This window comes from Hemicordylus capensis, chromosome 2, assembly GCF_027244095.1.
Source record: "Hemicordylus capensis ecotype Gifberg chromosome 2, rHemCap1.1.pri, whole genome shotgun sequence".
Classification (NCBI taxonomy): domain Eukaryota; kingdom Metazoa; phylum Chordata; class Lepidosauria; order Squamata; family Cordylidae; genus Hemicordylus; species Hemicordylus capensis.
The window spans coordinates 360347850-360372218 of NC_069658.1; the positions used below are offsets into that span (position 1 = coordinate 360347850).

General features: G+C 43.4%; 1 protein-coding gene across 4 annotated transcripts in view; it reads right to left on the bottom strand.

The window, feature by feature from the left end:
• The window catches only part of JAKMIP2 (janus kinase and microtubule interacting protein 2), a 161708-nt gene extending 149341 nt beyond the window's left edge, over window positions 1–12367 (bottom strand). For all 4 annotated transcript variants that reach the window (XR_008316680.1, XM_053298489.1, XM_053298487.1 and 1 more), the window contains exon 1: window positions 12115–12367. The gene's annotated coding sequence lies outside the window, so the exon portion shown is untranslated. The remainder of the gene's footprint in view (window positions 1–12114) is intronic.
• Window positions 12368–24369: the final 12002 nt, after the last annotated feature.

The window sequence follows — 24369 nt, forward strand, 5'->3', positions numbered from 1 at the left end:
TACAGCACTTTGGGAACATCCAACTTCTTTTGCAATTACTTTTTGAGGCTTTCCCTCCTTATGGAGGGTGTCAATGATGGTTTTCTGCACAACTGTCAAGTCAGCAGTCTTTCCCATGATTGTGATTCCTAATGAACCAGACTGAGAGACCATTTAAAGGCTCAGGAACCCTTTGCAGGTGTTATGGATTGATTAGCTGATTGGAGTGGGACACCTGGAGCCTAGACTGTTGAACCTTTTCACAATATTCTAATTTTCTGAGATTGTGGATTTGGGGTTCTCATGAGCTGTACGCCATGATCATCACCATTATAACAAATTAAGGCTTGACTTATCTCGCTTTGCATGTAATGCGTCTATCTCATATATCAGTTTCACCTTTTAATTTGCATTACTGAAATTAATGAACTTTTGCACAATATTCTAATTTTTTGAGTTTCACCTGTATGTCCTCCCTCTTTCTCCACAAGGAATATAGAAAATTATAATTTGTATTGGCTAGCTGCATAGTTTTTTTTAAAAGTAAAATGTTAGATGACTGCTAACATATTCCTCAATTCAGTGTTGTAAAGTGTTTGAAAGACCATTAAGTCCAATGCACCTACTCCTTAACGCAACCCTCTGCCAATCACTCCCCCCACAGTCCTTCAGGAATTGTGAAGTATGTTCTCATGCAGCTCCAATTTATTTCAGGTGGGTTTACACCCAATGAATTTTGCCACTAACCACTAGTTTCACAGTTTTACAAAGTTATGTTTGCACACTCTTTTAAACATGTGGGAGGTTTCCTTATGTCCCAAATAAGAACCTTGAGAAGTATCATATTACATGTAAGTTGCAATCCTAAGGATACTTACCTGGAGGAAGGTCCTATGAGAAACGGGGGGTTTATTTCCCAGTAAAAACTGTTAGGATTGACATGGTAATCACAAATACCTACGAGGTCATCCAGATGACTGGGTGGGGGCAGAGGAGGGAGGGCTGGTTGTATCCACCTTCCCCCTAGATGAGTGCTGGACTCCTGCTAGACAATCTGTGCTGCGTGCCACAGTGTGGAGTTCCGGAGGCTGGGATGATGTGTCCTGGCTTCCAGATATCCCACAATGCACCGTGTGACATGCATAATACGTTGAGGTATTTCCCCAGGAGACAGGTGCTCTAGGAGCCCAACTCTGTGTCCACTGAGGCAGAACATAGCTCCAGTGAACACACAAGGCAGCACTGCCCACTGGGATTGGGCCCCATCCCAGTGGTTCTCACGCGCAGAAGACTAACCTGGGCTCGGTTTCTCTAGCCTGGGTGAGGGTGTGCGTGAGAATAGCCTCTACATCTTTTATGCCTTTCCTTGCTGGAGGCTTTTATTCCTTTCAGTTATGTGATATAAAGAGCTACAAATCAAACTAAAATCAATAGGCCTAATATTAATAAATAAAACAGCAATAAACAGAGGGTGGGCTCTTTCTCTGACTTACTACATCCCGTCTGGCCCTTCCTTGGTATTAAACTACCCAGATTCAGGACCAGAGGGCCTGCTCTTTATTAAATCCTGACCAGTTCACATTATATGAGGCAAAGGCTATAACCTGAGGGGCAACTAGATTTAGCAAAGCATGAGCTAGAAAGGCCCACGGTCTAAGCACACTGTTAGATTCTGGGGTGACAGCCACAGGGCATTGGCTCTGAAGATGCAGATATGCTGTTCCAGTTGCAGCGTTGTGCAGGGATCAGAGATTGTGGCCAGCATGGCAGCTATGCTATGACCACTAATAAATGCAGAGAAGGGACAGGGTTCTGCCATTTCCACTAGGTGTCCTGGGAACAATAGCACAGATATTGTTTGTCTGTGCCATTGTTTAAGATCCTCATGCTTTCCATATGCAGTGCCATAATACCCAGTTTCATGCTAGGATATCAGCAAGCTGCAAATAAATCATGGACATCATTTGCATATGAGTGCTTTTACGACGGTGCAGTGAAAAACAATCTGGTTCTATCCACAAGAGGAGAGCTTGTTGATACAGAGAAGCCTGGAACATCTGGAATATCCACAGACACAGCATGAGGAAAGCAGTCGTAAGTTAAGTGATAGATGGTAGCTACGCCTACAACTATAAATACAGAATGTCATTTATTCACAGCACTACCACTGCCATATACTGTAAAACACATATGTGTGCATGGTAGCATGAGGTCACCACCCACCAATATTTGCTCTTTAACTGAAATGAGAGAGAAGGGCTCCGTAATTTTGTGTAATCTATACGTGTAGATGCCATGAATTCAGAGGCGTATCTAAGGAAAATAGTGCCTAGGGCAAGCACTGAAATTGTGCCCCCTGTCCAAACATCTGACACCCATCTTTAAGATAACTTTACAATAATATCAGCTCAAAAATACAAGTAAAGCTTGTTAATATTTTAATATTTCAAAAACTATTTAGCAGTAGACGTAGCCAGACGCAGCCAGACCAAAAAATGCTGGAAAACTACAAATTTCAGTATGCTGGGGCTCATGAAATACCCAAATACTATGTGGAGGTGTACTTGGAAAACTAAACAGACGTGCCTGTCTAATTCTCTACTAGGCATTGTAGCTTCACTATTACATAAGTTTTCAAAATAAATGGAGAATTTGACTTTTCCCAGATACTCTGAAAATAATTAAAGGATATGCAGAGTAAACTGTGTCACTGCTTGGAATATATTCTAGTATTTCAGAAAGACAGTTCAAATGAGAAAAAGAGAGCAAGAAACTCCCAGTGGGCCTTAATACTAAGGATTTCATATTGATTCAAAGACAAACTCACCATTCAGCTCAGTATCACAAGCTCTGATTCTCTGTACATAGTGCCAAACTGAATATGTGTACAGTGACCTATATTAAATTTAAAAAAATTACCTGTAGTCCCTTCAGGGGGTTTCCTAAAGGCCATGGGGAGGGTGTCTGCAAAGGTCCCCCCTCCCCCACCGGCCTCTTAATCCACCACTGTAGCCCGTCCCAGGCTGATTTTCGGGCCTGTTCGGGCCTGCAAAGATCGGTGTGGTGGCCATTTTGGAGGCTGCCACGCATGCTCAAATGGCCTCTGTGAAGCCTGTCATGGCCTAGGGCCTCAGAGAGTCCATTTGAGCATGTGTGGTGGCCATTTTTTTAAGGCAGCCATTTAAAAAAAAAGAATTAATTTTAAAGAGTGGCACCCCCCCTTCAAGTGGCGCCCAGGGCACGTGCCCTGCCTGTGTCCCCCCCCCCCAGATATGCCCCTGCATGAATTCTTACTAAAACTGAGGGATTACTCACTTTTTATATACTTGGAAACAAGTTCTATGAACCATAGCTTATGTCAGATTTATACTCTTCAGAATGAGTTCCACAAATAGGAAGGAACCCAGTGGGTCTGAGATGCATATTTACAATGCATTCATTTTATATAACACCTGCATTAAGACATAGTAGCAGCCTGGACTAGTGGAGCAGGTGGGCTGGTCAATGAACCACAGGTGTGACTTATTCCCAGTTATCCCTCCCTAGCTTGGTTTCCTTGTTCTGCCTCATGTCCCTCACCACTGTGTTAACCCCAGGCATACGGGCTGATGATTTGCCCAGTTCCCCAACCTGGGCGAGCATGCACGCCTGGGGTTAACATGATGGTGGAGAAGGCAAGGCAGAATGAGGCAGCCAGGGCAGGGAGAGGTGAGTGGGGATGATCTATACTGGTGGATTGTTTGCTGCCCTCCCCCCGCCCGACTTGTATGAGCTGCTGCTGTTAACACATACCCTTGGGGGTTTTGGTTTGACATTAGATGTGCCATCACCACCTATAGGAAACAATTACCAGATTTTTTCTGGTATGAACATCTATCTATAGTAAGCATGTACAGTAGAACCTCGATATACGTGGATTCAGCATCTGCATATTCACATATCTGTGGCTGGTAATAGATACCTAACCTCAATATACGTGTGTGTGTGTGTAGGTTTAAAAGGGCTGAATCTGCGTATCTGCAGGTCAGGAGCTGCAATTTTGAGAGTGGGAGCCATTTTATGGCTCATTTGGGGGGGAAACAGAAAACCCCCAGCAATTTTCAGCCAGTTTTTTACTCTTGGGGGGGCATTGTACTGCTGGGGACTCGCAAAGCATAGTAGGCCACTCCCCACTGCATTTCTAAGGCCTTTTACCATTTTTAAAAAAACTTTTCCTGACCTCCAGGAACCTGACTGCTGGATTTCCATAGCCTCAGTGACTCAGTATTCACAGTTTCTGTATCTGCGGTAGTAGCAAAGTACGGAACCTCCACGAATACTGAGGTTCTCCTGTACAATCTAAGTAGATAGCACTGGAATGGTATTAATGAAGTGGTGTGTATTCCACACTTCTGCATTCATACAAGGAATTATTGGGTACAGAATCCTGAGAATATAAACTCTTTTCAGAAACAAGTCCTTAAGTTATGAAACTAAGGTTGAAAACACAAGGGCAATGTCTGCTTGACTCCAAGGCCAGAAGGCTGACTGAGCAGAATTTCCAGTGGGAAGAAATTGGGACTTGACCACTGTCCTGAGAAGGGTCATGACCGCTGCCCTAGGTACTGACTCTGAGTCTGACCCTGAGGAAATAAGACCACCTCTAGATCTATTCCTGGGCCCTCACACCAGGCCAGAGTCTGAAAGAATTCCAGAACTGGACCCCTGCAAAACAGCACTCTCAGTGCCTGAGCCCCACAAAACGACACCCTCAGAATCCAAGCCTGCTGAAGAACTGACTCCTCTCATACCAGCAACGGGCTAGGCAGGATCAGACATAGAGGAGGAGGAGTGCCAGGCTGCCCCTTTAAGGCTTCCGTTCTCCAGGCAGACAGTTCTTGGAGACATTGTTAACATGGGGAAACCATAATAGTTATTCTCCTATTTTGGGACTACCTGTGACTTCGAATTAAAGAAAGAGTCTTTATTGTGCAATCTGCTTTGTTTCCTCCCCAAAAGGGATATAGGTAGGTAGGTAGATAGATAGATAGATAGATAGATAGATAGATAGATAGATAGATAGATAGATAGATAGATGACATGATGAGCAAGCCTTGTGTAGATGGTAGGGCTTGTGCTGCTGCTGCTGCTGCTGCTGCTGCGGCCTCAGAAGCAGTGGCGAGGCTGAAGAGACTAGACAGTCAACAATGAGAAGAAATACATTCCTGCTTCTAGCACTGCCACCTGATCTCTGCAACCTTGCTGCTGCTTCTGGGTCTACAGCAGCAGCAGCACCGCAAGCCCTCCTGTCTACATAAGGCTTTCGTATCATTTTAGCCAATTTAAATAAATAAACATTGAGCGAAAATGTGGAGTAAATATTGAGGGGGGTGGATAAAAAGCAGAATAACTTCTACCAAATGCCAGTAATTTTAACGATCCTATTGAGACTGTTATATAGGAAGCTGCCATATACTGAGTCAGACCATAGGTCTATCTAGCTCAGTATTGTCTTCACAGACTGGCAGCAGCTTCTCCAAGGTTGCAGGCAGGGATCTCTCTCAGCCCTATCTTGGAGAAGCCAGGGAGAGAGCGGCTCCATCCCCTAAGGGGAATATCATACAGAGCTCGCACATCAAGACTCCCATTCATATGCAACCAGAGTGGACCCTGCTTAGCTAAGGGGACAAGTCATGCTTGCTACCACAAGTCCAGCTCTCCTCTCCTAGAAACTGTTCTTTCTCCAGTGCCTGTTGGAGGATGTGAGGTGTAATTCCAACATCTAGAATAGGTAAAAAGAGAGGAAAGTTCCAAGGAGTGGTGTGCTTGTGTTTGTGGATGTATGTAGGAGAGGAATGGGTTGAGACAGGCTGTTTGCAATAGGCCAACCCAGAGTGACTGTAAAGTCAGAGGCATTCTCATTTTCAAGATGCCCCTGCAGAACAGTGTTCAATGGTTTTTTCAAAACATGTAGTAAAGTATTAACATTTAAGTCTCCCCCTTGGATTCCCACCTCTTCATGACCCACAGAAATGTAAGCTTATGTGGGAGTGGGCTGTGAAAACTGAGTAAGCAGCACCCTTGATTTATCTGAAACACGCTTCAGGGTAAAAACAACGAAGAGTCTTGTGGCACCTTTTATAGTTTATGTGGCAATAAATGCAGGCTTTAGGGTGCCACAGATGTATTGTGGCATAATTAAGGTGCCATAAATTTACTGTAGTATAATCTACAATCAATGTGTTGGTATTTATGGTGCTACAACAACAACAAAAAACCTCTTGGTTGTTTTTTTCTGCCACAGATGAAGAAGGCTCTTATCTCTGGAAGTTGTTACTTTAGGGTGAACCACTCACACCATGATGGCCTGATTGGGAAACACCTGCAGGATTCCAAGGAACACCCTATGGAATCAATTTCTATTACAGATTCTGGGATCTCTCTTCCCCACTGCATAGCCACAATCAAAATGAATCGTTTAACAGTTCCCATGTCAGTGTACACAAGGGGAATAACCAACTGGTAATTGGAATACTTCACCTTAAATGGAATGGTTTTCTCCCTCAGTAGTGCCTCACAAACATTAGCTGATTATTTCTCCTAGCAGTTCTCTTTACTGGATTAGTCATTATTATCCCTGTTTTACAGGAAGCAGAGCTTAAGCAAGTTGACCTGAACCACAGAGATTGATAAGCGCTAGAACTTTCTCCTTCCCCAACTCCATACAGAGGTGCTTTTACCCCTGGACTTCTGGGCCAAAGTCCAGGGCCTCCACAGCCCCTGGGGCCCGCCAAATCCTCTTTAGCCTGTCCCTGGAAGTGTGGTCATCTGGCTGAGCATGAGGATGCTTAAGCTGAAGCGGGGGGGGGGGGGCGGGGCTCCAAAGGTCTTTAGGTCCAGGCTCCAAAATTACCTAGGTGCACCTCTGATTCCATACTTCAACCATTGAACCCCTTTAGGGACATTTGCATATAGACTAGTGAAGTGCCTGCCAATATGATCCTTCATATTTGGCAAGCTGTCATCACCATTGCAGCTGTGGAAGAGGGGCAGGGGAAGGACTTGTATGTCTGCCAGGGAATGTGAGGGCATGGAAACACAGCATGAGAGGAAAATACAGCATAGAATACAACTGGGAAACACAACACGAGAGTTGCTAGTCTGTGCTCTTGCAGAGGACTCTGGGGTAGCTCTCACTTTATGCAGCCTGCCTCTCCTTGGCTTCCCTTCCAGTCCTTTTTCTTCTTCCTACTCTGTTTGTTCAGCTTCAAACCAAGGGAAACAGAAGTTAAGCTTTAACATGTGGCCAAAGGCTCCTCTTTCTCCTGACACAGCTTGGTCTGTCCCTTCATACCTTCCAACACCTATTGGCCAGCTTTCTGGGGCCCTGCATTGGACTTGGGGGTTTCATTTGTGCCCTTTCCATGTGTATGCTGAACACATAGGAAAATGCCATATACTGAGTCAGACCATTGGTCTATCTAGCTCAGTATTGTCTTCACAGACTGGCAGCGGCTTCTCCAAGGTTGCAGGCAGGGATCTCTCTCAGCCCTATCTTGGAGATGCCAGGGAGGGAACATGGAACCTTTTGCTCTTCCCAGAGCGGCTCCATTCCTTGAGGGGAATATCTTACAGTGTTCGCACTCCCATTTATATGCAACCAGAGTGGACCCTGCTTAGCTATGGGGACAAGTCATGCTTGCTACCACAAGACCAGCTCTCCTCTACTAATGCATGGAGGATGACACACGGAGGATGAAGTGGGACTGTGCCCACAAATCCATCCCTGGCCTCCTTGCATTTGGTGAAATGCACACAGCATTTGTGAGCATACAGTTACGTGCATGTAGACCTTCCACATATCTGAGAACCATGTGCAATCAAGGTTCTAGGAGCTGAAGGTCTACCCATGTATCTCCATGTGCTTCATTAACAGAGGTGCATTGACTTCCTATCGCTGGGCTTCCAGGATGCAAGTGCTCCCGAGACAAACGTTTGGCATAATCCATGATGGAAACCAGAAACTGGTCTATGTACATGAACGTGTGTACATATAGTATATTAATGCATACATATATACAAACAAACTGGCACCATTAGCCACATGTGGCAATGACCAAGACTGTTCTTATAAATATACCTGTTATAAGAGGAAGGTTTAGATACAATCACTATGCACTGCACTAATACAAACTGAATATAAAGGAATATATTTGCTGTATGGTAGAGCTTGGTTCATTGATTCCATCCGAGTTGTTCAGACCTTATACCAATTTCTGTAGTAAAAATATGAGACCCATGAATGTTATAGTAAAAAGAAGCACTTTTATAAACTGATTTGTACAACTGTAATATTAGCCAGCATTTAATGGAATAAGTAAACTGACGGGTCAATTTGAACATTACTGTAGGCCTGATCTTATTAGTAATGTTACACATACGTTTTCCTGACTTGAGTACCTCAAGTTTAGTCATCTCTTGAAATAATGAAACAATTATTCATCCTCTTTCATGCTGGATTACAGCCTTAAAAATAATTAAAGGTCAAGAGGGCCCACTGTGCATTTAATGAATGACCAAGCCAGCCTCTTCTAGCTCACTGATGTTTTATTTTCCTATTAAACAGAAATGCAAGCAAACCAGTGAACGAGTACTTAAGACCTACATTTAAAAAAAATCCATAATAATAATAATAATTTTTAAAAGATATTCTATCCACATATAGTGGGGGAAAAGTGGGTAGGAATAACTGGAACACAGCAAGGTTGCCATTTGGTGAGGGAATAATAGCCATATTGCTGTTCATCCACTTTTAACACACAGGATGACACAAATAAGATGGTTGATGCTTTGAGTTATAACAAATCTGTGCCTGTCTTATTTTTATCATCCTGTATAAGCTAGTTATATGTGTGGTTTGCTATAATGGGGTGGGGAGGCAAAACTAATAAACTAGAATAAATCTTCTAATATAGTGAAACTCCACTCTGGCAATACTAGCTTAAACTAGTATTTGGGCTGTATGTGGAGAAGCAGTTCGGATGAACTGCCCCCCCCCCATGTGATTAGGGGAAAGCAGCTCTGCATGCTGGGCAAGGAGAAGGGTACATGTGCTCATGGTGGGTATACATTCTGATTATGTCAAGTCAGACTGGAAGAAGTAGTATCATCCAAACTGGCCATACTGTACATGTGTTGAAAATAACATGTGTTGAAAATAACGTGTATAATGGAGGAGAGCTGTTCTTGTGGTAGCAAGCATGAGTTGTCTTCTTAGCTAAGCAGGGTTGATCCTGGTTGCATTTGAATAGGAGACTGCATATGTGAGCATTGTAAGATATTCCCTTGAGGGGATGGGGCAATTCCAGGAAGAACATCTGCATGCTTGCATGCAGATGGTACTAAGTTCCCTCCCTGGAATCGCCAAGATAGGGCTGAGGGGGACTCCTGCCTGCAAACTTGGGGAAGCTGCTGCCAGTTTGTGTAGACAATACTGAACTAGATGGATCAATGGAATGATTCAGTATAAGGCAGCTTCCTATGTAAGGTGCTTCCCTGGCCTTCCAGGCTTTTAAAATGGGAGAGTGGTGGGTAGCAAGCATGAATTGTTTCCTTTGCTAAGCAAGGTCTGCCCTGGTTTACATTTGAACGGAAGACTACATGTGAGCATTGTAAGATATTCCACTTAGGGGATGGGGTCACTCTGGGGATAGCATTTGTGTGCATGCATGCAGAAGGTTCCACGTTTCCTCCCTGATAGGGCTGAGAGATTCCTGCCTGCAGCCTTGGAGAAACCACTGCCAGTCTGTATAGACAATACTGACCGAGATGAACCAATGGTCTGACTTGGTAGAAGGCAGTATCCTCTGTTCCATGTGCTGCACATGTGCTGCACAAGCAATAGTTGATAAGTGCCTGATACACTCACAGAAGAATTACATTCCTCACAACAATCCTAATAGCAAAGCATGCAATAGCTGGGGAAAGAATGACCTATTTCACAGTGATACAATATTGAGGTTTCTGGGCTGTTTCACATGCCATACAGCAACAATACTGACATTTTTTAAAAATTGAGTGTACAGTTAATAGGGATTGGTAGCCAACCCTGGCTCTCTGTCAAGTATATCTATATGAGACAAACACCTGTTTGTCACATGCACACTTGGCATTTTTAAGTGTGCACCTAAAAACAAAATGTAGGAAAAGGCCAGAAAAATATAGTATATTGAAGGAAGATATGTAGACTATATTCTGCAAATGAGACGTGCATTTATTGTACTGTAAATTGATTGTCTGGAAATATCTTCTCATTGTAAGCCCACTGGGCAAGAACTGTGTCAGCTATGTGTTCTGTACAGCACTTAACACAACAACATTGACACTACATAGATACTAAATTAACAAATTTTCATAATCTCAAATCATGCTTGTTACTATACTCAACTCCATTGTCCTTGGACCCAATATACTGACTATGGGATCATTGGTAAAGTCAGTCTTCCTAAGGTAAGAAGAGTAACCGCCCAGAGATGTAAGTTTTGGGCGGTATAAAAATATGTTAAATAATGATAATAATAATAATAAAAATAATAATAATAAGGCAAAGCCCCTTAGGATTCCAGGGCTCTTTTTCTCAGTTTTACGTTGTAGCTCCAGGTTAACTAAACAGATCCAAGTGGGAATGAGTTAAGGTGTACTGTTAACTCAAGAGAAGTAATCACTTAAAGAAGCACATCAAGAGCACATATTTGTCCCCTATGACCCCAGGGTATACAACCAGTGTTGACATCTATGGCACCATACTTTGTCAGGAATGATAGTGGCCTCCAGTGGACATCAAATCTGTATAGCACACAACTGGATTTTGAATCCTCCAATTAAATTAATGCTACCTCAGTACATTGTACTTACATGATATTAACTAAATCCTAACATCTGGATTTATTCTAGATTTCTGTTGGTGGCATTAAAACAAAGAAGAAGAAAAATCATCCCTGAAGATGTATCATGGCAGTTGACATGAAGATACAAAACACTAGCTATAACCATTTAGAACTATGATCAAATTCAGCATTACTGGATTCATTTGGCAATCCTTATGATAACCAGGTACCATTTACCCACTGAATGGAGAATGAGTAGAAATGATATGACTCTTTAGGTTGTGAAGTAACAAAATGGAGGCTGTTAAATACAAGTTGCCACTCTTCTTCCCCTGCCAAATCTCTCTTCAGTTAAACTTTGATAAATAAAATGCATATTTAGTATCTTAGTATTTCCATTTATAGCCACAACAGCCAACCAATTCAACTGTGAATTGGGAATTTAGTGCCATACAAAATGCCAAACAAATGATATAGATTTTTCCTAAGTGGCTAAAATGAAACCAAGGGACAATAAATCACTCATGTCAGCCCAAGTGGGATGTATTGTCAGTCAGTCAATGGCAATGAAAACAGCACATGGACTGTACATAGAGAGCTACAAAGGGATCCAGATGTGCATGGAATATGCACACACACATACACATACTTCCACTCAAACTGCACCCAACCCAAATCTTTAGGTGATATGCTCAAAATGATACAAGAAAACACATATAAGCCTCTGCCAGTAAATATATATCCAGAAATCAGTCATTGATGGAATCTGATATTGCCTTTTATTTATAGCTTTGCTACAGCTGTTTGCAGCAAATACTACTTCATTAAGGCCCAGCCCAGTAGTTGGGAAATACAACGATGAATTCAAAACCCTTCAGAAATAACAACTGCATTTCCAAACTAACAGTTCTCTTCAGTGTATCCCATTTTCCAATGAGAATTTTGTCCAAAAGTGTCCCCCACCCCATTCTCTATAGGGGAGAGTTAAAATTAATCTTTTAGCCGCATTTCCTAAGACAGCTCCTAATCAGCCTTCATCCCTCTCCATCTTCCTTTTCGTTCACTCTCACACTACACCTCCTCCCCTCCTTCCTCCCCCACCCTTTCCAGCAGCTGAGATGAAAGTCATTGTTACATGGTTAGGATGCTAATATCCAGGACAACACAACACTCTATTCAACACCATCAGATTAAAGATAATTAGCAGCAGCGACAACAACAACAGCAACAACAGGGATGAAGCAAATGCTTCCTTATTGATTATACTCACCATGTTGAAATCAAGGGAAGATGTTGAAAGGCGAAGGATATGCAAGCTGAATCCATTTTCCCTTCTACTGAGATTGCTTCACAGCACAACATCAGCAGATGCTCTCCCCCCACCTTTCTTTTGGTTGGCGGTGCTGAGGATGGAAACCACCCACCCAGCAGCAATAGCCAAAGCTTCAGCCACCTCCCTCCTTGGAGGAGGAGGTTGATGAGCTCATTGAGAAGACAGCCTAGAAACTGCAGCATGGACCGCCTCCTCCACCTCCCCTGCTGCGGTGCTTAGCTCTCCCTGGGTGCCATGGCAACGGCCATAAAAGATGGAGGGGAAGCAAGGAGATGGGGAGGAGGGGGAAAATAGAGATTCAGGCTCTTTCCAGCCAGGGAAAGCTGCTTTTGACAGGCAAGCAAATCACTTCAGAAGCTGCTATTATCGGTGGTGGGGGAAGGAGGGTGAATTTCTCACCCAAAGAGGTCAGAACAGGTTTTCATATACAATGCACATGTCCTAGTAACAGGAAACTTTCCCCTCCAACATCAGAACCCTTAATTCAAATAAAGAACCCATTCTGCAATAGGGGTTAAATCCCATTCTAGAAAAGTCATACTGAAGGACATCATAATTATGGAGCTTTAAGGACTTCTCACAAGATACTACACTCAGAGATGGCAATGTAGCGTAGTTTCCTTTGCTGATTAACATGTAATGCTGAACATGTAAATATGAGTGTGAGCAAAATACTGTAAGCTCCTGAATTGAGGGTGGGGGGAGGGAGAGGAAGAGGGAGAGAAACCTTCTTCCTTCTGGCATCATTAAACTATCCCTTCCTCAAATCCACACAATACATGTGAAACAAGTAGGTGAGCATACTGCTGAGTACTTATGGTCCATCTAGTTCAGTGTTGTCTACACTGGCTGACAGCAACTTTCCAGAGTTTCAGAGAGAAGGGTCTTTCCCAACCTACTTGGAGATGCCAGGTAGTGAATCTGCAATCTTCTACAAGCAATGTACTAAGCTACAGCCCTTCCCTCCCTCATACAGACTAGAGCTCTAGACTGTGTACCTCCTGTGTACCTCCTTGCCAATGCATACCGATCTGAAGAACATCCGCCTCTACCTGATCCCAATTCTACAGCTTTAAAAAAAATAAAAAAATCTAAGCCTTTTGGCTGTGCTATACAATACTTGCAATTTACAGTGCCACAGCAATTAAGCTACATGAGCTCTATGTGGAAGGTTTTACAATCATATCTATCTACCTACCTACCTACCTACCTACCTACCTACCTACCTACCTATTATCTATCAATCATATTTTTTTACCGCCCAGAACTGATGTCTCTGGGCGGTTTACAACACTTGAATATTGCAATATTATTTTTAAAGGTTGCTTTTGCAAATACACCATCTTTTAAAATGAAAATTAATATTTTTTGTCTTTAAATGGTGCACTGTCAATAGATGTTTAATAGTTTGCAGGGTCCACACTGCCTGTCAATAGAGTCTCTAGAGTTATAGTGATCAATACATTGTTTATAATAATATCTAATGTCTAACCTTTATAAACACATGGCAGCTATGGATACAGTCACAGTAGAAGTCCACATTCCCAGATATTGATCAACATCCTAACATATGAAACGTGTGTGCAAGCAAAGGAAGCACGTACACATTTGTTATTTCCTCTTATCTCTCATTTCCCTCTAAAGTGCTCTGACGGTCATGCAATCCCTTCATAGGGGAGATCAGAAAAAAATCATTCCCTTCGCACATGACCACCCATGCTGCTTTGCTCTGGAATGCAGCAAGTACGTGCACGCATGCTTCGTAAATCAGGATGTTGGCCAGTATATCTAAAAGGCAACCTTCTATGAAAATACATCCCCCCACCTCTGCCTTTCCTACTGGAAGATATTGGTGTAATATGTTTAGTCCACGGCACCTCTGCCAGCATTCTGCCAGCTGCATTTGAATCAATTACACTTTCCAAATGTCTTCAAAGGCAGCCCCACATAGAACAAATTGCAGTGTTGGAGGAGGGGCTCCATTAGATCTCATACAGACACATCTAAATCTGGCAGTATAGAAATATGATAGATAAATGGCGGGGGGTGGTGGTGGTGGTGGAATCCAATATTTACAATCCATCCTATTCACAGAGGGAGCAGATAGGCGACATTATGAAACAAAACAACAGCATGAAATGTTAAGATATAGCCATGATGCTGTTTGAAATCACAGAGATGTAACTATGGAAACGACAATGAGGCTGTTCTCACGAGCAGCCAAGCCTGGGCTTGGCTGCCCATGAGAACTGCTGGGATCCACACAGATACTGGCAGTACTGCGGTGCCAGACCCAGTGCCGAAGCCCAGCTCTTAGCCAAGATTAAGCTTGCAAATGTGCCCTTAACCTGGCTCCCAGGATTGTGTGTCAGTGTGAGCTGCTTTCTTGCAGCTCACACTGACACAAAGATGGGTGTCTAGAGAGCCTGTTAGGGTTGTGCACAAAACTAGTTTGCTCAGTTCGGAGCAAATCCAAACCGGACTTGAACCCAACTGGGCGAGTGTGGTTTTGTGCCCCCTGAACAGACCCCTGACTTGGCTTGAATTCGAGCTGGTTTGGGGTTTCTAAAGTAACCCCCCCCCAAAAAAAACCCTACTCACTTCTGGTTCGGCAGTCTCCTGGGGTGCTGCTGCGGCCATGGGTGTGAGCGTGACTCTGCCATTTCCCCCCCCCCACCAATCTCGCCCCACTCTTCCAGGGGCCATTTTGGGCTCATTTGTGGGCTCTTCCAACCCTTTTTCTGTTGGCAGCGGCCATTTTGGAGGCCACCACGAATGCACCTTGGCCATCACACATCCGTAGCAGCTGTCCTTGGGTGGAATCCCCCAGTGCACTGTGCTCGGCATGCAGTGCACTGTGGGATACTGGATGCTGGGATAACAGGTCCTGGCTTCAGAGTGATCCGCACTGCTCAGAGAAGTACAGATCGCGTGGGAGCACACTCCATGATCCCATCAGTCTAGGAATGGTCGTCTGGGGGGGGGGGGGAGGCAAGGTTTGCAAAGCCTTCCCCCCACCCGCCTGCCTCATAGGTCATGAGAACAGCCTCAGTGTCTTGCCTATAGAGACCACGGATGTATTTCCTTTGTATGTCTGATGGGTATCAGAAATAAGGCTTTCTGTTGTATAACTGTTTCCCTTGTAATTGTTTTAATGGTTTTTAATGCTGTTTTAAAATATTGTTTTAAAAATTGTAAATTGTTGTAATGTTTTAAACTTTTTTTTTTGTTTTAACTAATGTTTTACTTTCTTTTTTTATTTTGTTGTAAACCGCCCTGAGATGTAAGTTTTGGGTGGTATAATAAATAAATAATAAATAAATAAATACAAAGCAATCTTATGTTTGTTTAACTAGACTTTATTCCAGAAACAACTCCATTTCCTCCTCCTCCTTGCCCTCCCTTTTCTTTCTGACTCCACCGTCCCACACTTTCTACAGGATCCCCACTGGGACAAACTTCTGCTGTGTGAAACCACACTATTTCATGTGTTAGATACCCTTATTTATAGAAGTTAACAAGTGGGTCCATGCAGCTTTGCCACTATGAATCATGCAGATATTATAACTGAGCAATACTAGGAGCAAATGGTGCATTTCAACCAGGAGCATTTTAACTGAGCAATACCATTTCTCATGATCTGTGAGAAGGGCTTGGTGGATGGGCGGGGAGGAAGGTTCACAGGCAGTGTGGAGGGTCTAGGGCCAGGATGCGTTGTCCTGGCCCCCAGAAATCCCATGATGCACTGTGTGAGTGTGCAGTGCATTCTGGGAATCCCCCCCCCCAGCAATAGTTATAATTGCACCCCTGCAAGCAGCCGGTGCTAGCAGACAGTCGGGATGAGGTGGGGCTAAAGGAGCGTTCCTTTAAGAGGTTGGCTTCTTTGGTGGGTTTGCCACTGAAGTGTCTCTTAGGGATGTGCACGGAATCGGCTGGCCTGATTCGGTTCGAGTCCAGATTGGACTCCAACCTGACCAGGCCAGTTTGGTCTGGCACCTCCTCGAACCCCCTGTTTCGGTCCAGTCCAGGGTGGGGGGTTCGCGGACCTTTTTAAAACTAATTTTTTAAAATGTCACTTATCCCCTCCGGGGGAGTTGTTGGAGGTGGCGGAGGGGGCTGTGGATGTCCCCCCTCCCCCCACTGGCCTCAATGCAGCCTGAACCATCCCATTAGGCTGGCTCTTCGGCCTGTTCGGGCCTTCCCCTTGGGCGTGGTGGCCATTTTGGAGGTCTCCACACCAGCACTATTGGCCTCTGAGAGGCCTGGCATGACCCAGGCATCTATCTATCTATCTATCTATCTATCTATCTATCTATCTATCTATCTATCTATCTATCTAATTTATATCCTGCACTTCCAGACAAAAATGTAAACAAGGAAGATTGCTATGTGGTTTTAAGCTGGGCAAGGATTGGAATTAAGGACAAATAAGAGTATGCTTTGTATTTTAATTCAAATTGTCTATTGATGGCAAACCCACTTTCCTGGGTTTAAACAACTAGATCAATATACCTGTATCACACTGTGTTTCTGGGTATCTCTTAATGTGTTACATGTTTACGTACATAAAAATCATAAGATAGTTGTGCTGGTGATCCATTAGAAACAATCCAAAAGCCACAATGTATGCATACCTTTATTAAATATATACCTTTATTAGGTATTAGGGTGGCTTTTGAGTTTTTCAGAATACTTCACCAGGCTGGAAGTTTATCAGAACTCTTTATCAGGTTGGATGTTAAGCAAAGAAAAAGAGAGAGGTGGAGGGGGCATGGAGAAAGTAGTTGGGCATGTTGTAATCGCCCTAACACGATGCAATTTACATGGCCATCTCTTCCATAAGCCCTGCTGAGGCAACCTTTCAAATGGGGTATTGCCTGCCAACCCCTCAAATAGCTGCCGTGCACCTGTGCATTGGCCAGCTGGTGAGTTGGAGGTCAGTGAGGCCCAGTGGTGGCCAGGGACACATGAAGAGGGGGTAAGCAAGGCAGCAAGCACAGCCCCCATTCACCCGGGGTCTGGGTTCACTGTCACACCACTGTCCCCACTTCTCCTGCAGATGTGTTGTTGAGCCAGTGGGCAGCACTTCCCACCTCTGTGCTCCAGTGCTCCAGAAGCGCTCTGTAAGAGAGGAAACATATCACTGCAATGTGCTTCCTCTCTTACAGAGCACTTCCAAAGCATAGGCAGAGCTGGGAAGTTTTGCCTGCTGGCGCAAGAGCACATGCGAGAGGCTGGGAAGTTGCTTGTGGGCTCCCATTGTATCCCCACAGAGCTTTGTTAGGATGTCAGCCAGTTACTCCTTATGTGTAGGTATACACCCAAGATGTTTTAAAGTATGAACACAGAAAATCCATGTCTGCAAACATGCGTATGGTACAAGTACACTCCAAGAACTGAAAGTGGCTGCAGCTCTCTGTTGAGTATAAACTTGCTAGCAAACCTGGGCATGCCTCTGCATAGTATACGGATGGCCATAATACATCTTCCTATTAGATTTAACTTTGTGGTCTCTGTGTTGATTGAAAACTTCTTCACTCTTTCATGCAATGGCTGCCTTCATCGGTCTTGCTCTGCAGCGAAGTACCAGTTGGTACTATTTTCTGTGGCCTGATAAACAAATAAACATTCAGTTAAATGGCAAAGGCTATTTACATTGATGACATAGATGGTCAGGCTGTGTGAAAGCTACTCAAACCTTTAGGGGCCAGGACTGGGAAAGATAATGGTGTCAGGGCAGGCTTTACCAGGCCTGAAACTATACTGACTTCTTACAGTTCCCTTCTGCTTTTGTTCAGCTAAAAGTCCAAGAACTCAACCACCTCTTGAAGAGCACTAGCTGGATAGCCCATCAGGTACTCCATAAAGGTCAGCAAGTACTTCATAAAGGTCAGTCTATCTGTTTTTCCTCTCATTTTTAGAATGCAGAACCCAAGGGACTCAGTTCACTCTGACAGCAGAAGGGAACAATCACACTGTTGTTTTTCTGTTAAAGCAGGTACTGTCTCTGCTCTGTCTTCCTGGGCTAATGCTGCAGAAAGGTGTTCTGCTTGCAAAACACACTCACATTGCTCCCAAAGGGCTTGGAAGACACCTAGCTCAACCTGCTCTCCAAATAGTCCCCAGCTATTGTTCCATGCACCTGCCTCCCTTAGCTCGCTATAAGGAGCCTGCTTCAGAACAGCTAGGGATTCCTGCCTAAAGAAAAAGAATGTGATAAGATCTTCTCTTAGGGAAAGCCTCCTACTAGAAGATAGGGGTGTTTATTTCTGGCTTTCCAGTGTGATGATGGCTGAGCTTGAGCTGGTTATATGGGCTTCTTCAGCCCTGCTTATGATCTATATGCAGAGTGGCATCGGGAGGTATCAAGTCTAGGAGGAGTGTGGGGTGTGAGGATAAGATGGGGGCAAAAAAATCAAATCAAGGAGAAGGTCCACAGTGCTGATGCTGCAGGCATCGTGATAATGGACACACATGATATCACATAGAGAAACATAATGGCAAGGACTGGGAAAGTTAAAGGATCAATCTGTTGCCCCACAGATAGCCTTTTCCATTGACAGTGTGTTGGCACAAAGTGTATGCTTGTTGCCATTGACTTCTCTGTTTGTCACCCTGGTCAGCCCTAGTGAGAAATTTCAAGAATAGGAGTGGTTTTTCAAACAAAAGCCTGCAGTTTGGTACCTACAGTTGTGTATGCATTTCCCCTTTTTAGCCTACTTACGGAAAGTAAGCTAATGAGATCACACAGCATAGTCTGTGTGTGTGCGCGTGTGCATGTACATGTGCGTGTGTGTGTCTCTCTATCAACTTCACAATGCCTGGCCCAATATGAACCAAATTAAGTACAGTTGTAGGGACACCTCAATGACATAGTTTGTGATTATCCACCCCAATTCAAGATGGCGGACATGTGAATGTTTTGAGACACAAGTGGGCTAACTTGTGAACTGCCTGACTGATCTGAATCAAATTTGCTACAGCTGTAGGGACTGGGGATGTGCATGGAACTGGTATGGCTTGTTTGGTTTTATTTCAAACTGAATTAAAACCGATCCGGCCCAGTCTGGTTCCAGCTGAACCAAGCCCAGTCTGGTTCGACCACTGAACTGGGCCGAACCAGTTTGTGGACCGGTTTGGGTCAATGTTTTTAAAGGGGAATCTGCTGAGGATTTTCTTTTACAAGCAAAGGGGGATTCTCAAAGGGTGAGAGGGGAAGGGGGAATTTACCTTCCCACCAGTGACAGAATGGCAGGGGTGGGGGCTCCTATAACACTTCCACTAGCCTCCCCAAAAGCAGTCCAAGCCAGTGGCTGTGGCCCCACTTGGGCCCTGTGCAGTAACTGCTGAGCATGCAGTGGGCCTCCACACATGCGTGGAGGCCCGTTGCACACTCTACTGTTACCGTATGGAGGCCCAAACAAGGCCGTAGCAGCCGGCCTGGTCTACTATTGAGGAGGCTGGTGGTGGTTTAGAGGAGCCTCCATCACTTTCATCCCACCAGCGGTGGGAAGGTAAGTTCCCCTCTTGTCCCCTGCCCTTTGTGAATCCCTTTTTCTTGTAAAGGGGAATGCTCGGCGAAATCCCCCTTGCAAGCATTGCCACTAACTGGTTTGGACTGGTTATGTTCAAACCTGTGCCGGTCCAGTTCGAATTTGAACTGGCTGAACAGGGCTGGTTTGACTCAAACCGGGGTTTGAATCAAACTGGTTTGCAAACCCTAGTAGGGACACCTCAATGGTATAGTTTGTGATGATGTCATCTACTCCAATTCAAGATGGTAGACACAAAAATGTTTGAGGCACAGGTGGGCTAACTTGTGAACCACCTAATCGATTTGAAACAAATTTGCTACAGCTTCAGGGATGCATAAGGACACCTCAACAGCGTAGTTTGTGATGATATCATCTACCCCAATTCAAGATGGTGGACATGTGAACATTTGAGGTGCAATTAGGAACTGTTTGGACCAAATTTTATACAATTGTAGGGATTAATAGGGACACTTCAACGGCACAGTTTGTAATGATGTCATCCGCCCCAATTCAATATGGCAGATATGTGAACATTTGAGGTGCAAGAGGCTAACTTTTGAATTGCCTAACCAATCTGAACCAAATTTGCTACAGGTGTAGGGACACAAAGATGGCTTGGTTTGTAATGGTTTCATCCACCCCAATTCAATATGGTGGGCACATGAATATTTGAAGTACAGTTGGGCTAACTTGTGGTCTGCCTAACTGATTTGAACCAAATTTGATACAGTTGTAGTGAGTGACACATAGGGACACTTCAATGACATAGTTTTTGATGATGTCATCCACTCCAATTCAAGATGGTGGATGTGTGGATGTTTAAGGATGAAGTGGGGTAACTTGTGAGGACGGTAATTATATAGTAATTATAGCGAGAGGAAAGTAGGCAGATTAGGATGCTTGTGTTTCTGTGTTAATAAGATGTATGTATTAGGTGGTGCTCCTAGCTTGTAAAATATGAATGAAAAGAAAACTACTGCTATTTGAATTGTTGTGAATCCTGACAACATATTTTATTGTTCAGTAGCATATTATATAACCCAGCAAGAGGATCATTTGTTAGACACCAGTTTCTATACTGAGATTTTTTTATAGGTGAGTATGATGTATCCTTATAACAGTGCTCACTAGTTCTAATATATATTGAATGCATGTATGTACATGGGTGCTGTAAATAATGAAAAAGCACTTGAGTTCAAAAAATATGATTTCAAAACCTGTGAGCTAGTTTACAAATGACCTGTATTTTAATCTGTGTCATTATATAACTCTTCTATTATATTATTTGTAGTTCTAGGATGAGGAAAGAGTTAGTTGGGGGAAATGAAGCATGATTTGTATATTTCTTGCACCCAAGAAAACACCTTACAACTTAACAAGTGTTCTGTTCCTTTCAGAATCTATCTATCTATCTATTTATCTATCTATTGATCAAATGTGTATACCGCCCCAAACTTTCATCTCTGGACAGTTTACAATAACATAAAACCAGTTAAAAACATATACAAAAGCTTAAAAACAATTTAACAATTTAAAAATAACCAGAAATTAAAACCCAAAAATATTAGGAAGCTGAGAAAGCTTGGGTGAAAAGATGGGTTTTCAGGTGTTTTTTGAAAATTGCCAGAGATGGGGAGAATCGTATCTCAACAGGGAGCGCATTCCACAATCTCGGGGCAGCGACCGAGAAGGCCCATCTCTGTGTAGCCACCTAATGAGTTGGGGGTAACTGGAGACGGACCTCCTCAGGTGACCTCAATGGGCGATGGGACTTGTAATGAAGAAGACACTCTCTTAAATACCCAGGTTCTAAGCCGTTTAGGGCTTTGTAAGTTATAACTAGCACATTGTATTTTGTCCTTTGTATTTTGTTAATGGAATGAGATTTCCATTGGATGTGTCACTAGAACCAAATATTTATATTCTTTACGTGAATGCAGTGTGAATCTTCAACTCATGTTATTCAGAGTGAAACCAACAATATATAGAATTCCATGTGATCTTTTATATATATAGTTAATAAATTGGCCTTCAAGCACTGTTTTTCAGAGATTGGCCAAGGTGCATATTAATGTTCCAGATTTATTTCCAGTTGCCTTTGCCAACTTACTTTGCCTCAAAGTATTTCTTCACATGGAATTATACCGTGTATACGACCACACTGTAAATGAAGTGGAAAGCCAAATTGTTTTTATCTGAAGTGTACACTTGCAATGAATAATTCAAGAGCTCAGACTCCTTGGAAAGCTGAGAAAGTGGCTATTTAGAGGTTCCTAATTAATTTTTTTCTCTCTTGTGTACTTTCACATGCTGTCAGAGCCCAGACCTTTAGGTGCATCAGAACTCCCTCAATGCAGCTGGGTTGTGTGTAGGGAATTTGGAGGCTTAAAATACTGCCTTGCATAAATTAAAACAGTCACTACAACTGTAGTCTGGAAGGACTCCCAAGGGCTGCTCCAGTTCACCAGATATTGCTAGAGCACATCATGTTTCAGTTGCAAATGCCTCTTAAATCATAGGTGTCTGGTACTGGTGTACGTGTGCCAGTGCAATCCTACACATATTTACTCAGAACTAAGTTTTGTTGTGTTTCAGGGGGCATACTCTCAGGTAAGGTGTATAGGATTACAGCTTGAAGGAGTAAGTTTTCCAGGCTCTTTGCACCACAAGAAATGTTCATATACAGGATGATCTGTTTGATCAGGTTATTCATAAAAATAAATGTCATAGAATCATAAGGCAGAAAGGAACAATCATGTCTGATCTCTAGCCCAACGTTGGTAGTGCCTGCTGAGAATATAGTTTGAGGCAATCCCACTGAGTGAGTTTCATAGTCAGGAAGAGGCAAAACAACTCACAGGCACCAGCCAAGCAGACCTTGTGGAAAATTTCTTCCTGGGTGTCATTTGCATTGAGATCATGCAAAAAACCTTGGGGGAAAATGTGATGCTGCCAAGATAGGGAAGAGTTCTTAGATTAGAGTTAGGAACAGTAAAAAAAGTTGATTAAATATCTCCAGTGCAGCTTTTGGGCATTGGATGGATGTGATGAAGCAAACCTGTTTCTGAGGACATATTCAAAGGTTTTAGGAGATCCATAGCTATTCGTTGGAGCACAAGCTTTGCTCACAGAAGGACTGTGTTTAACTTCTTAGCAACTCCAGTTAAAAAATGGATCTGAGGTAGCGTGATTGGAAAAATCTGTCTAAGCCTCTGAAAAACTATTGCCATTAGAGTAAACAGTGCTGGCCTGTGGTACTTTCTGACTCAGAAAGGTTGTTCTCACAACCGGCTAAACCCAGGTAGGGCAGCCCTAAAGCTGGTTGTGAGAAGCACTGAGATCAGTCCCAATCCCAGCACTCTTCAACCGGGTAGCCTGGGTTTTGTATTTGGGCTAAAAGTGAGGTAGGAGAGTGAGGTAGGAGAGACCCGCCCACCCCACTGCCCAGTCACATGGATGACTGGGCTGTCAGCATCCATTTTGTCCATGGAAGCTGGGGGAAGGAGTGTCCTGGCCTCAGGGATTTCTACAATGTACCAAGTGAGCAGTGGTGTCCTGTGGGATGGATTCTTGGAGGCCTTCCCCTGGCCTCCCTGTTGTCACGCCACTTGTGGCAGCAGCAACCATCTGGGATTGTGGCAGGCGGCATGGTGAGTGGGGTGGCAGTGGCAGTCATGTGGGGGAAGGTAAGACCAATCCTGCCTTCTCCCTGGTCCTGAGAAATGAGGTCATATGAATGTCCTCACTATAAAACAACTTATTTATTCTCAGTTGCTTGCTCATTATATACAGTACTAGCAATACACTGGTCTCAAGTACAAACCTACCTTTTCAAATATAGCACAAATAAAAAAGCACAGAATCAGATGCCTCCAGCCAATTGAACGAACTTTGGCATTTCCCCCTCCCCCATCTGTGGTAGAACAGACCCTTTCCTTGGTTTGCAAAGGGTATTGAATAATTTTTTACCAAGCTGGAGTATTTTAAATCCTCAGATGTATGCATTTCTTGAAAAGCAACAAAACTTTTAATAATGACAAGCAAAATACCTGTCAAACATTACATTAGCCTCTGGGGGCCCCAGTAATGTGATTTGCCTGTTAAATATAAGCCCATTTCCTTTTGCAAGCCTGACCTTTGCTGCTCATACATGGAATCATTTATTTAAAAAGTTCTGTGTTACATACTTTTCAGGGGGGGGGAGAGAGAGAGAGAGAGAGAGAGAGAGAGAGAGAGAGAGAGAGAGAGAGAGAGAGAGAGATGCATTTTATTAAACAAAATAAGCTAGTAAAGAACCATGCTAAACAGTTTATATGCATTTCCTTTCATTGGAGCTTTAATAGTGATATATGTCAGTTATGTTGTGTGTTTTTCAGCTATTGATCCTCAATATTGTTTTGCTTCTTTCATTAAAAGAGACTCATCAATACACCACCCACCTACTGCTTCAACTCAACTAAGCAGAATTTATGGATGTAGACTCCTGATTTACTTAGGTTTTAGACACACAGAAACATCAGGCAGTGATTCTGTTTTTCTTGTAGTTGCAACACTAGCTAGTAGCTACTATCAACTTACCCTTCATCAGGTGAAAGATCTGTATACTCATTGTCTCTGGCTTTCTCCATTATTTTTTAAAAGTATTGATTCAGGATGG